The sequence below is a fragment of the Euphorbia lathyris genome, chromosome 6 (genome assembly GCF_963576675.1).
Source record: "Euphorbia lathyris chromosome 6, ddEupLath1.1, whole genome shotgun sequence".
In the NCBI taxonomy this organism is placed as follows: Eukaryota; Viridiplantae; Streptophyta; class Magnoliopsida; order Malpighiales; family Euphorbiaceae; genus Euphorbia; species Euphorbia lathyris.
The window spans coordinates 56,098,862-56,112,222 of NC_088915.1; positions in this window are offsets into that span (position 1 = coordinate 56,098,862).

Genomic DNA, 13,361 nt, shown 5'->3' on the forward strand with positions numbered 1-13,361 from the left:
ACTTGTCTTTTTGTGCCAGTTGTCTTTTACCAATAATCCATTGACCCATGTTTCTTGGAATTAGTCTTCTGTGTATTTTCGAGGCTCCAATTATTGGTGCAGAAGATTGGCAGACTTTGTCCTTTAGTGAACGGATCCTTCATGCAGTCCTGACTGTCACTCAGCTTCATTCGTTATCTTTGAATGTTCAACTTCCATGCTGAGTTCCTTCTTAGTCAGCTCCGTTCTGTTTATACACTTCTGAAGGAGTCTTCTAATTTAGTCAGATTCGTTCTGGCAACTTAGAAGGAAATTTCTGATGCTGAGGTTTGTTGAAACACATTTCCACAAGATTTTTATTTGACAAAATCAGCCATGATTAAGAGGCAATTAAATTTAAATGCTTTAATTTAATTGTACTAATATGTTTGTTCAATATTAAGTGCAAAAATATATATAAAGTTAGACAGGACAAAAGTCATCATAAGCCAAGCTGAGTGGAACAGAGCTCAGCATGAAAGAATAGAAGCTGAGTGGAGTAGAACTCAGCATCAGAAGCTTCCTTCAAAGTTGCCAGAACGAAGCTGACTAAATTAGAAGACTCTTTCAGAATTGTATAAATAAGAATGGAGCTGACTAAGAAGGAACTCAGCATGGAAGTTGAACATTCGAAGATAACGAGTGAAGCTGAGTGACAGTCAGGAAAGCATGAAGGATCCGTTCACTAAAGGACAAAGTCTGCCAAACTTCTGCACCAATAATTGAAGTCTCGAAAATACACAAAAGACTAATTCCAAGAAACATGGGTCAATGGATTATTGGTAAAAGACAACTGGCACAAAAAGACAAGTCTGATGCAAGAAGACAAAACCTGACGCCTGAAGAAAACAGAGGAAGGGAATGGCGGAACAGTCTGAAGCTGACCAGAAGATGTTCCCTAAAAGAGCCGTTTTGGTGTTAACGGCTAAAACAATTCAAATGATCCATCTGCAGATTTCCATCTATAAAAGGATAATCAAGAACCTTGGATCATTGCGGAAGTATCAAAACAAAAATACAAGAGAGAAAATCTCAAAAGCACTCAAATACAAAAAAGAACTGACACCAACTTTTCTATTCTCTGTGTAAATGCTAGATTGATTGATTTGTAATCATATAAGGTGTTCTTTACTTGAAAAAGAACAAGTGTGTGATCAATAGGAATATTGAGAGTGTTGAGCTGAGTGCTTGGTTGTAAGCATTCAGTGGTAGAGAAATCTAGGTGCTGGGTTGTAGCACTTAGTAGGAGTTGAGTAGACGAATAGAGGAAGGTACTCTTGCATATTCAACTGCCTTGTAATCGGTTTGTGCTCTACCGTTAAAGAGCTCAGTATTGGATTCAAAAAGCCCGGAGGACTCTGGGGACTGGACGTAGGTAGAGAGGCCGAACCAGGATAAGTGATACTGAGTAATCTCTAAACTCTCTCTTATATTGCATGTGTTGTTTGTTTTATTTACTCAGCATATAAATTGCCTGAGCTGACCCTGAGTAAATAAGTGGTGCTGAGTTAGAAGCTGACCTCCAAGAGTGTCAATTCCTAACTTACAAGAAAACAACCTTAGTCAACATCTGACTAAAGTTGTCCTGAAACATATCTCACCAAGCTGACCAAAAACTGAGTTAACAAACTCTTAAAATAACTCTAAGTCAACATAATTAAAAGCGAAAAAGTTATATTAGTTCCTAACCCCCCCCTTGGAACTAATTACTAGGGACCAACACTATCCTCCACAATGGAGCCTAATCGCCTCCTTAGACGGGTTGTGTTGGTCCCTAGTAATTAGTTCCAAAGGGGGGGGGGGGGGGGTTTAGGAACTAATATAACTTTTTCGCGTTTAATTATACTGACTTAAAGTTATTTTAAGAGTTTTAAGAGTTTTAAGAGTTTGTTAACTCAGCTTTTGGTCAGCTTGGTGAGATATGTTTCAAGACAGCTTTAGTCAGATGTGGACTAAGGTTGTTTTCTTGTAAGTTAGGAAATGACACTCTTAGAGGTCAGCTTCTAACTCAACACCACTTATTTACTCAGGGTCAGCTTAGGCAATTTATATGCTGAGTAAATAAAACAAACAACACATGCAATATAAGAGAGAGTTTAGAGATTACCCAGTATCACTTATCCTGGTTCGGCCTCTCTGCCTACGTCCAGTCCCCAGAGTCCTCCGGGCTTTTTGAATCCAATACTGAGCTCTTTAACGGTAGAGCACAAACCAATTACAAGGCAGTTGAATATGCAAAAGTACCTTCCTCTATTCGTCTACTCAACTCCTACTAAGTGCTACAACCCAGCACCTAGATTTCTCTACCACTGAATGCTTACAACCAAGCACTCAGGTCAACACTCTCAATATTCCTATTGATCACAAACTTTTTCTTTTTCAACTAAAGAACACCTTAGATGATTACAAAACAATCAATCTAGCATTTACACAGAGAATAGAAAATTTGGTGTAAGATCTTTTTGTATTTGAGTGCTTTGAAGATTTTCTCTCTTGTATTTTTCTTTTGATGCTTCGACAATGATCCAAGGTTCTTGATTGTCCTTTTATAGATGGAAATCTGCAGATTGGATCATTTGAATTGTTTTAGCCGTTAACACGAAAACGGCTCTTATAGGGAGCACCTTCTGGTCAGCCTCAGACTGTTCCGCCATTCCCTTCCTCTGTTTTCTTCAGGCGTCAGGTTTTGTCTTCTTGCATCAGACTTGTCTTTTTGTGCCAGTTGTCTCTTACCAATAATCCAATGACACATGTTTCTTGGAATTAGTCTTCTGTGTAATTTCGAGGCTTCAATTATTGGTGCAGAAGATTGGCAGAGTTTGTCTTTTAGTGAACGGATCCTTCATGCTGTCCTGAATGTCACTCTGCTTCATTCGTTATCTTCTAATGTTCAACTTCCATGTTGAGTTCCTTCTTATTCAGCTCCGTTCTCTTTACATAATTCTGAAGGAGTCTTCTAATTTAGTCAGCTTCGTTTTGGCAACTTAGAAGAAAACTTCTGATACAGAGTTCTACTCCACTCAGCTTCCATTCTGTCATGCTGAGTTCTGTTCCACTCAGCTTCGCTTGTGCTAACTTTTGTCCTGTCTTACTTTATATATATTTTTGCACTCAATATTTAACAAACACATTAGTACAATTAAATCAAAGCATTTAAATTTAATTGCCTCTTAATCATGGATGATTTTGTCAAATCAAAATCTTGTGGAAAGGTGTTTCAACAAACTCCCCCATTTTGATGTTGGCAAAATACATAATTATGGAACTCAGTTATAAGTTACCCCATGATTGTTTTATTTTTGAAATAACTCCCCCGTAAGGATTGCACATATTGTCTTAACTTAATTCTAAACCTTCCAAGATTTAATTGAATTTACCTTAAGACATTTGTGTATACTGACTTAGTTTAATGTTAGATTTTTCAAGATCTGAGCGAATTGGTTTTAAGTCAGTTTCCAAAAATATTAGAAGTATGTTCTTACTCAGTTTATTACATAGGTATTTTGGTGTTAATGTATATTGAGTATGTTTTACTTCTTAATTTGTTTGTTCAATTTTATCAGCCAGGTTGAGAAAATAGTACTTGTCATAAATTGGCCTTTTAACCACAAAACATAGAAAGACAGAATATAAGCTAAGTCCTAAACATTGACTAAGCTATATCTACTTCAAGCTAGTTTTACTTCTTTTTCTTCAGATTGACCTGAGCTTGATGATCAGGTTGATATACTACTCCTTTCCCTTTGTCTTTACTCTTACTGCCCGGATGCACCACCTGCAGGCTGAGTTCTGATGCGGATTCTTGCGAAACCTCACTAAGGGATAAGTGTACCCCGTCGTTATCAAGTAATAAATTTCCGGGTTTAAGTCCAGGTTATCGTCCACAGGATTTATTTCTGCAAGTACCGAATTACTAAGTCTCGGATGTTATCTAGGCTTAAGGGGTTTGAGTTGGTTTTGTTTAATTAATCTACTCCTAGGTTGAATTGCACTAATCCTAACTAGATTATCTGATTCTGACTAAGTTATCTAATTCTAGCTAAGTTATTCTAACCCTAACTAAATTACTCTACCCCTAATTAAATTAAACTACTCCTAAGTGATCTTTTTTCAATGCAATTATCTAAAGGATCATGGAGGGATACGATGATAATGGAAATAGATTGTTTAAACAATTGAATTAAAACCTAAGTCACTTGTGTTCGAGGCGATTAACCCGACCTATCCTCCTAAAGTTCCTAGTTCGTGATTCCCTTGTAAGGCCGAAACTAGCTCTAAGGCTCAGTAATTTGGGCTTAATCTTCTATAGGGTCGTCAATCCTATAGGCACTGACTAGGTCAGATTCAGCTCGCAATATGTGCCAACTTGATTTTGGGATTATCGAATGAGTTAAACCAATCAAACAAAGCGTAAGACAAAGATTCAAAGCATTAAAACAATTGAAGAAACAAAACTGTTATATTAATCAAAGATGGAGAACATTGTCACGGAGTTACAATAAGCCTAAGATTCATAGCATGTATCATAGGATAAACAAGTTATAAAAGAAGAAAAATCCCTTTCAGGGAACCTGTCAACCAATGCAGGCGTCTTCCTAGGACTTAAGGATGGAGCTCGAGCAATCCTCGGTGAATGGAGCTTCGGAGGCGTCTTCAATGGAGGTTTGAAGGTTTTTGGAGGAGGTGGAGAGGATTTCTCGAGGTGGAAGATAAGAAAATTACAAAAACAAAAGATATCTAATTTACAATTGGAAATTCCTATTTATAGCCGCATCTCGGGTCTCGTTTTGACCTAATTTCGTGTCCTTGTTGGTGTAGGAAGATGTGGGGCCGAACGTGGCTTCGTGGGGGCGGAATTGGTCTTTTTGACCAATTCCCGCAGGTCTGCTCGCCGAGCAGGAAAGGCTGCTCGCAGAGCAGGATTGCGACGAGCAGCCCCTGCTCGCCGAGCAGGCGCCTGGTGGCCTGCTCAGCGAGCAGGCGCCTGGCGCCCTGCTCGCCGAGCGTTTTCGCCCGAAGCGCGCTCGATCCGTGCCGGATGACTTCCAAACCCTTTTTCGTCCGAACTTACACCTGCACACGCATAAAAACTCCAGAAAATATTAGTCCAAAAGCCAAATTGATCCGTCAATCGCTTATTTTGAGCAAACGCTTCGTTTGGTGCGACTTTTGACGGACCAATTAGCTTCAAAAGATAACGGAATTCTAATATGCATGTTATTTCAGCCGTATTTGCCTAAATTGATCACAAAACGAGCCTAAACAACGAAAAGTAAATAGAATGTTTCCAATTTCTAACTAACTCACACAAAAGCATTTAAATGCGAGAATTACTCGCTTATTACCCAAATAAACCTAAAAACCGTCCTAAAACCGTACCCAAAGATAGGGGTTTTTGACCCCTATCAAACCTCCTCGCACTTAAAACTTTACTTGTCCCCAAGTAAACTAAAAAAAACTAAACCCGCCATCACAAGCAAGCTAGAAAACTTCCCAGTTTGACTAGGTGCTTGACACAATTTCGAGCATCTGTAATTACATGCATTCGGAAATACAAAGTAGAGACACGATATCCAAAAGCCGCATTTCAATTACAATAGGTCATAGTTTTAAGTAAAGGGACACATGTTCAATTAAACGAGCTTGAGGGGATCGCTAAGTAAAACACCTCACCATAGGTAGTTCACTCATTCACACATTTTTTGGTGGCTAAGGTGTTTACTCTCGGCTTATATTCTTGCTTAGGACTACGTTGATTTTGCACGTTCATCCGAGTTCCTCTACTATGCTATATGACTCCGATGATATCAAAAACAGCCTCTAATTGGGGTTGTAATGTGGTTAGAGGGTTAAAGGTACAACAAGGGTTAAAACGTTCTAGCGTTATAAAAACAGAGTTTAAATGGCTTTAGCAAATATGAAGTGACTGAGCTTTTTATTCATCCCTTATTTTGGATTTCTTTTTGAGATGTTTTTATTTTCAGGAACTGGGGAATGAAGTTCTTCCCTTTTGTTCGTCTCTTTTCTTTTCTTTTCTCCCCTTTTTTTTTCTTTTTCTGTTTTTCCTTTCTCTTTTTTTTTCTTTTGGGATAGTGATGCTCATTCACTCCTTAGCCTTTTGGCTTGCTACTATAGTGCCATAAACAACGATAAAACGCTAGAAGAAAACAAAGGCTCAGTTCGAGCTTTGCAAAAACAAAGGTTAAGTAGCGAACCAAATTGTGGTTCGCAAAAACGGGTTAGAACGAAAGAAAAATCTATAAACTACAAAAATGTCGGCTCAAAGGGGCTTCCTAGAGTGGATGAAAAAGAAAAACAAGGTAAAGAAAAGGGTTAATTCTAATGAGGCTGATTCATCATTTATCCTCTCAAATCATTGCATGTAGGTTCAACACAGTATTACGTGCAAAATCTGTAATCTTCCACAAGTCAAAGCATTCACACAAAAATGTCAAGAAAAAGAGCTTTTTGATGTTCGCTCTTAGGCTCAGATTCAACTCACAATTCTTTGGGTTTCAATTTTGTGTTTACTAGTTTTCCCCAAACTCAAGTTTAATATCACATGCCTTCAATTCTTAAGTTATCTACCTAAGTAATGATTTTAGCATTTCTTCAAAAGTAGGGTCTAAATGCAAACTGTAGCTCATGCTTTTACAGATACAAGAGTTGTGTCCTACGCCTAAACTAGTTGTCATGCAATTTTAGATTCGGTTTTCAGCCCTCAAAGACAAATAACGAAGTTTAGATTCGAAGGAGGTTCACGGTTTTAGGTCCTAAACATGCAAAAACATAAGTAAAGCAGAAATAAAACACCAAAACGCAAACCTAAACTAGACACGACGCAACAAAAATTTAAAATAAAAATTTGTACAATTTTTATAAGTTTGTCTACCCCTCCTCCTCACACTTAAAATATGCAATAAGTTCCAACATTGCATCACAGATCATGAAATACGAGTGTAAAAAGTTAGGGTGGAGAAGACAACTTACTGATCATCTTGAAGCCGGAGGATTTGGACACCCGAAGTGTCTTTACCGAGATAAAGTTTAAGTCGGTGTCCATTAACTTTTTGGGTGGTTCCATCTTTCAACATGATCTCAACCATACCGGAGGGATGTGCGTCAAGAACTGAAAATGGTCCATACCATCTACTCTTGAGCTTGCCTGGGAAGAATCTCAATCGGGAGTTATAGAGTAGCACTTGGTCGCCTTTTTGGAAGGTTTTCCGCTGTACCTTTTTATCGTGCACCCGCTTGGTTCGTTCTTTGTACAATTTGGCATTCTCGTAAGAGTTATATCGGAGCTCATCCAGTTCGTGCAGTTGTGTTAACCGTAGATCACCTGAAAGTTTAGGGTCAAAGTTTAGAAATTTTAGCGCCCAATAAGCTTTGTGCTCTAATTCAACAGGCAAGTGGCAAGATTTCCCAAAAACCAGACGGTAGGGGGACATTCCTATGGGAGTTTTGAATGCTGTCCGGTATGCCCAGAGAGCATCGTCCAGTTTAAGACTCCAATATTTTCTAGCATTCCCTACCGTTTTCTCAAGAATGCGTTTTAGCTCTCTGTTTGACACTTCTACCTGACCACTTGTCTGAGGGTGGTAAGGTGTTGCGACCCTATGGGCTACGCCATACTTTTGGAGCAATGTGTCAAACTGCTTATTGCAGAAATGGGATCCCCCATCGCTAATGATAGTCCGGGGTGTACCAAATCTGGTAAAGATATTCTTTTTCAGGAATTTTATCACTACTCGAGCATCGTTTGTGGGTAGGGCTTCGGCCTCTACCCATTTAGAGACATAATCAACCGCAACAAGAATGTATTGGTTGGTGTGTGACATAGGGAAAGGTCCCATAAAGTCTATGCCCCAAACGTCAAATAGCTCACAGACGAGTATGCCTTGTTGAAGCATTTCATTTCTCCTAGAAATATTCCCTACTCTCTGACATGCATCACAATATTTAATATAATTATTGACATCACTATGCATTTGTGGCCACCAAAGTCCACTTTGGAGAATTTTAGCCACTGTCCTATCTGGCCCGAAGTGGCCGCCTGGTTCCCTAGAGTGGCACATGTTAATCACTGACTCTACCTCTTCCTCAGGTATACATCTCCTAATCATGCCATCAGTGCAGAATCGAAATAAATAGGGCTCTTCCCAAAAATATTGTTTGCTTTCAAACAAAAACTTACGTCTTTTATTTGCATCTAAATCAAGAGGAAGAATGTTACCGACTTTGTAGTTCGCGATGTCTGCAAACCAGGGGAGAGTTTTTACCGAATATAGTGTTTCATCCGGGAATACTTCCTTTATTGCCCCATGCTCTAAGGATTGCTGATCTGACTCTAACCTGGATAGATGGTCCGCTATCACGTTTTCTACCCCTTTCTTGTCTCTGATCTCGATGTCAAATTCTTGGAGTAGTAAGATCCAACGGATCAGCCTAGGTTTTGCATCTTGTTTGCTCATCAGATATCTCAGGGCTGCATGGTCAGTAAAAACAATTACCTTAGATAACACCAAATAAGATCTGAATTTGTCAAAGGCAAATACTACGGCTAGCAATTCCTTTTCAGTTATTGAATAATTCTGTTGTGCATCATTTAAGGTTTTGCTAGCATAGAAAATTGGGCGAAAAAGTTTATCCCCCCTCTGCCCAAGACAGGCTCCTACAGCCAGATCACTAGCATCGCATATTAACTCAAAGGGAAGGGACCAATCCGGGCTTACCATAATGGGTGCTTCAATTAATTTCTTTTTCAGCAATTTAAATGCAAGCATACATTCTTCATTGAAATTAAAAATCAGCATCTTTTAGCAATAATTGAGTGAGGGGTTTAGTGATTTTTGAAAAGTCTTTTATAAATCGTCTATAAAACCCCGCGTGTCCTAAAAAGCTCCTAACTAATTTCACATTAGTAGGAGGTGGCAGTTTTTCAATCACCTCAATTTTTGCCGGATCGACCTCGATCCCCTTCCCCGACACCTTGTGTCCTAATACTATGCAGTTTTGGACCATGAACTGGCACTTTTCCCAATTAAGTGCCAAGTTCTTGTCTTCACAACGTTCTAAGACTCGGTCCAAGTTTTCAAGACATTGGTCGAAAGTAGGTCCTACAACATTAAAATCATCCATGAAAATTTCTAGGAACTCCTCGACCATGTCAGAAAACATAGCCATCATACAACGTTGGAACGTGGCAGGGGCATTACATAATCCGAAAGGCATCCGTCTATATGCAAAAGTCCCACAGGGGCAAGTGAATGTTGTTTTCTCTTGATCCAAAGGGTCCACAGGGATTTGCATATAGCCAGATAGCCCATCTAAAGTGCAGAAAAATTCGTGCCCTGCCAATCGTTCCAACATTTGATCAATAAATGGTAAGGGAAAGTGGTCTTTACGGGTGGCCTCGTTTAATTTCCTATAATCTATGCATACACGCCAACCCGTAACCTTTCTAGTTGGGATTAATTCTCCTTTTTCATTTTCCATTACCGTTGTTCCCCCTTTTTTGGGCACACATTGAACCGGGCTTACCCATTGACTATCAGAAATTGGAAAGATGATACCTGCGTCGAGGAGTTTTATAACCTCGACTTTTACCACCTCTTTCATGTTAGGGTTGAGTCGTCGTTGAGGTTGGGCAGATGGCTTGATCTCCTCCTCAAGAAAAATTCTATGTGTGCAGATTTTGGGGTCGATACCTTTGATGTCGTGGATTGACCATCCAAAGGCTCCTTTATGTTTCATCAGCACCTCCACCAATTTTTCTTCCTATTCAACTGTCAACAAAGAAGAAATAATAACGGGTAAATCTGTGGGAGGTTGAAGAAAAACATATTTCAGGTTGTTGGGCAAGGGTTTAAGCTCCAATTTTGGAGGTTCCTCCAACGAGGTCTTAGGTTTAGGTTTGATCTCACGATCAAGGTCCTCTTTTCTACCCTTAACCCAATAACATTTTTCAGGTGGGAGATCTTCAAATGGCTCACTTGAGTTTTCACATGTCTCACCACCTAGACCGAGTTCTAAAGAGGCATTTCTTATATCGAGATCAACTTCCTCAACACATTCATCTATAAGTGCATCCACAAAGTTACAACTTTTGGAGCGTTCTTGAGGAAATTTCATAAATTCATAAACGTTAAATGTTACCTCTTCGTCCTACACCCTTAGGACCAATTTACCTCCATGGACGTCTATTAGTGTCCTACCGGTTGCAAGAAACGGTCTCCCGAGGAGAATGGGGACGGAGTCATCTTCTTCCATGTCGAGGACCACAAAATCGACCGGGAAGATCAGTTTGTCCACCTTTACGAGCACATCTTCAACTATGCCTCTAGGCCGTGCAATTGACCGATCCGCTAGTTGCAGTGTCATGTTTGTTGGTTTAGGTTCTCCGAGCCCCAATTTCCTGAAAATTGATAGAGGCATAAGATTAATACTTGCTCCTAAATCACATAATGCCCTATCTATGTGCATGTTGCCTATCCTACACGGGATGGTAAAGCTCCCTTGATCTTTAAGCTTGGGGGGGTAATTTATGGGTGATTATGGCCGAGCACATGTCTTTAAGAAATTTTGCATAGTTCGGCATCTCCTCTAGTGCTTCCATTAATGGAATGTTTATTTCTAATCTACTAAGGATTTCCGAGAACCGGGCAAATTTCTTATCTAGGTTGGCCTTTTTCTGCTTCTGAGGGAATGGCAGTTTTGGTGTATAAGGCCTAACCACTTTTCCTACAGCTTTTTCAGAGGCTGAAGTTTCAGATGCGGGACCGGGGTTGCTTACCACTTCCGGTTCCCTACTTACCTGAGGTGACAGAGGTATTTGCGATGGAGATGCCACGAGTGTATCGACTTCCTTGCCGCTCCTTAGGGAGATGGTTTGAGCCGCCTCTTCTTGCAAGAGGAACGCCTCGTGGCATTCCCTTTCTTCTTGTCTGATTGTGGCGAGTTGGTCACTCAGGGTCCTGCATGCCTCCTCGTTGGCTGCCAGTCGGACGGATATCTCTTTTAGGAGAGTCATTATTCCTTCTGAGTACCTTGTTTGCCTGCCATAAAAATCAGAGTTAGAATGAGGACATGGAAGGGTATCCATAGGTGCCACGTAGGGCGCCGGTGGATATCGTGTATGCTCCTGGTCGTAGTAGTTGTAAGTTGAGGGTTCAGAATTATACCTTTGATGATTACCCAAATAACTTACATTCTCACCGCTAGGTACGTAATAGTTGATGTGGCATACCCTACCGGGGTGATTCTGGCCGCATCTCTCGCAGAATGGTATCCTTGGTTGGTTATTTTGGTTGTATGAAGCCACCAGGAAGTCCATTTTTGTGTTGAGATTGTTCATGGACGGGTTTGATGCTCTGTTGTCCATAATTGCTGGAAGAACGATCCAATTTAAGTAATAGTATATCAACAAGTATATATATCTATACAAATATGAATGATATTAACAAGGAAAGTATTCACAAAGAATGCCTAAACTAACAAGTTGACCTTTGGTTCGATATTGCAGAAGAAATAAATCCCCGGCAACGGCGCCAAAAACTTGATGCGGATTCTTGCGAAACCTCACTAAGGGATAAGTGTACCCCGTCGTTATCAAGTAATAAATTTCTGGGTTTAAGTCCAGGTTATCGTCCACAGGATTTATTTCTGCAAGTACCGAATTACTAAGTCTCGGATGTTATCTAGGCTTAAGGGGTTTGAGTTGGTTTTGTTTAATTAATCTACTCCTAGGTTGAATTGCACTAATCCTAACTAGATTATCTGATTCTGACTAAGTTATCTAATTCTAGCTAAGTTATTCTAACCCTAACTAAATTACTCTACCCCTAATTAAATTAAACTACTCCTAAGTGATCTTTTGTCAATGCAATTATCTAAAGGATCATGGAGGGATACGATGATAATGGAAATAGATTGTTTAAACAATTGAATTAAAACCTAAGTCACTTGTGTTCGAGGCGATTAACCCGACCTATCCTCCTAAAGTTCCTAGTTCGTGATTCCCTTGTAAGGCCGAAACTAGCTCTAAGGCTCAGTAATTTGGGCTTAATCTTCTATAGGGTCGTCAATCCTATAGGCACTGACTAGGTCAGATTCAGCTCGCAATATGTGCCAACTTGATTTTGGGATTATCGAATGAGTTAAACCAATCAAACAAAGCGTAAGACAAAGATTCAAAGCATTAAAACAATTGAAGAAACAAAACTATTATATTAATCAAAGATGGAGAACATTGTCACGGAGTTACAATAAGCCTAAGATTCATAGCATGTATCATAGGATAAACAAGTTATAAAAGAAGAAAAATCCCTTTTAGGGAACCTGTCAACCAATGCAGGCGTCTTCCTAGGACTTAAGGATGGAGCTCGAGCAATCCTCGGTGAATGGAGCTTCGGAGGCGTCTTCAATGGAGGTTTGAAGGTTTTTGGAGGAGGTGGAGAGGATTTCTCGAGGTGGAAGATAAGAAAATTACAAAAACAAAAGATATCTAATTTACAATTGGAAATTCCTATTTATAGCCGCGTCTCGGGTCTCGTTTTGACCTAATTTCGTGTCCTTGTTGGTGTAGGAAGATGTGGGGCCGAACGTGGCTTCGTGGGGGCGGAATTGGTCTTTTTGACCAATTCCCGCAGGTCTGCTCGCCGAGCAGGAAAGGCTGCTCGCCGAGCAGGATTGCGACGAGCAGCCCCTGCTCGCCGAGCAGGCGCCTGGTGGCCTGCTCGGCGAGCAGAAATGGCCCGGGGGGCCCTGCTCGCCGAGCGTTTTCGCTCCGAAGCGCGCTCGATCCGTGCCGGATGACTTTCAAACCCTTTTTCGTCCGAACTTACACCTGCACACGCATAAAAACTCCAGAAAACATTAGTCCAAAAGCCAAATTGATCCGTCAATCGCTTATTTTGAGCAAACGCTTCGTTTGGTGCGACTTTTGACGGACCAATTAGCTTCAAAAGATAACGGAATTCTAATATGCATGTTATTTCGGCCGTATTTGCCTAAATTGATCACAAAACGAGCCTAAACAACGAAAAGTAAATAGAATGTTTCCAATTTCTAACTAACTCACACAAAAGCATTTAAATGCGAGAATTACTCGCTTATTAGCCAAATAAACCTAAAAACCGTCCTAAAACCGTACCCAAAAATAGGGTTTTTTGACCCCTATCAAGTTCCGTCTGGACTGTTCTCCCCCGTTTTGCCATCATCGGGTTTATAGAGAAAGGTATCGTTCCGAGCAGCTATGGAGAGGACATTAGAGTATCGCTGGATTTTCTTGGTGCTTTCCCGCAAGCCATCAATCACGGGGACACTGTCATCTTGGACAGCCC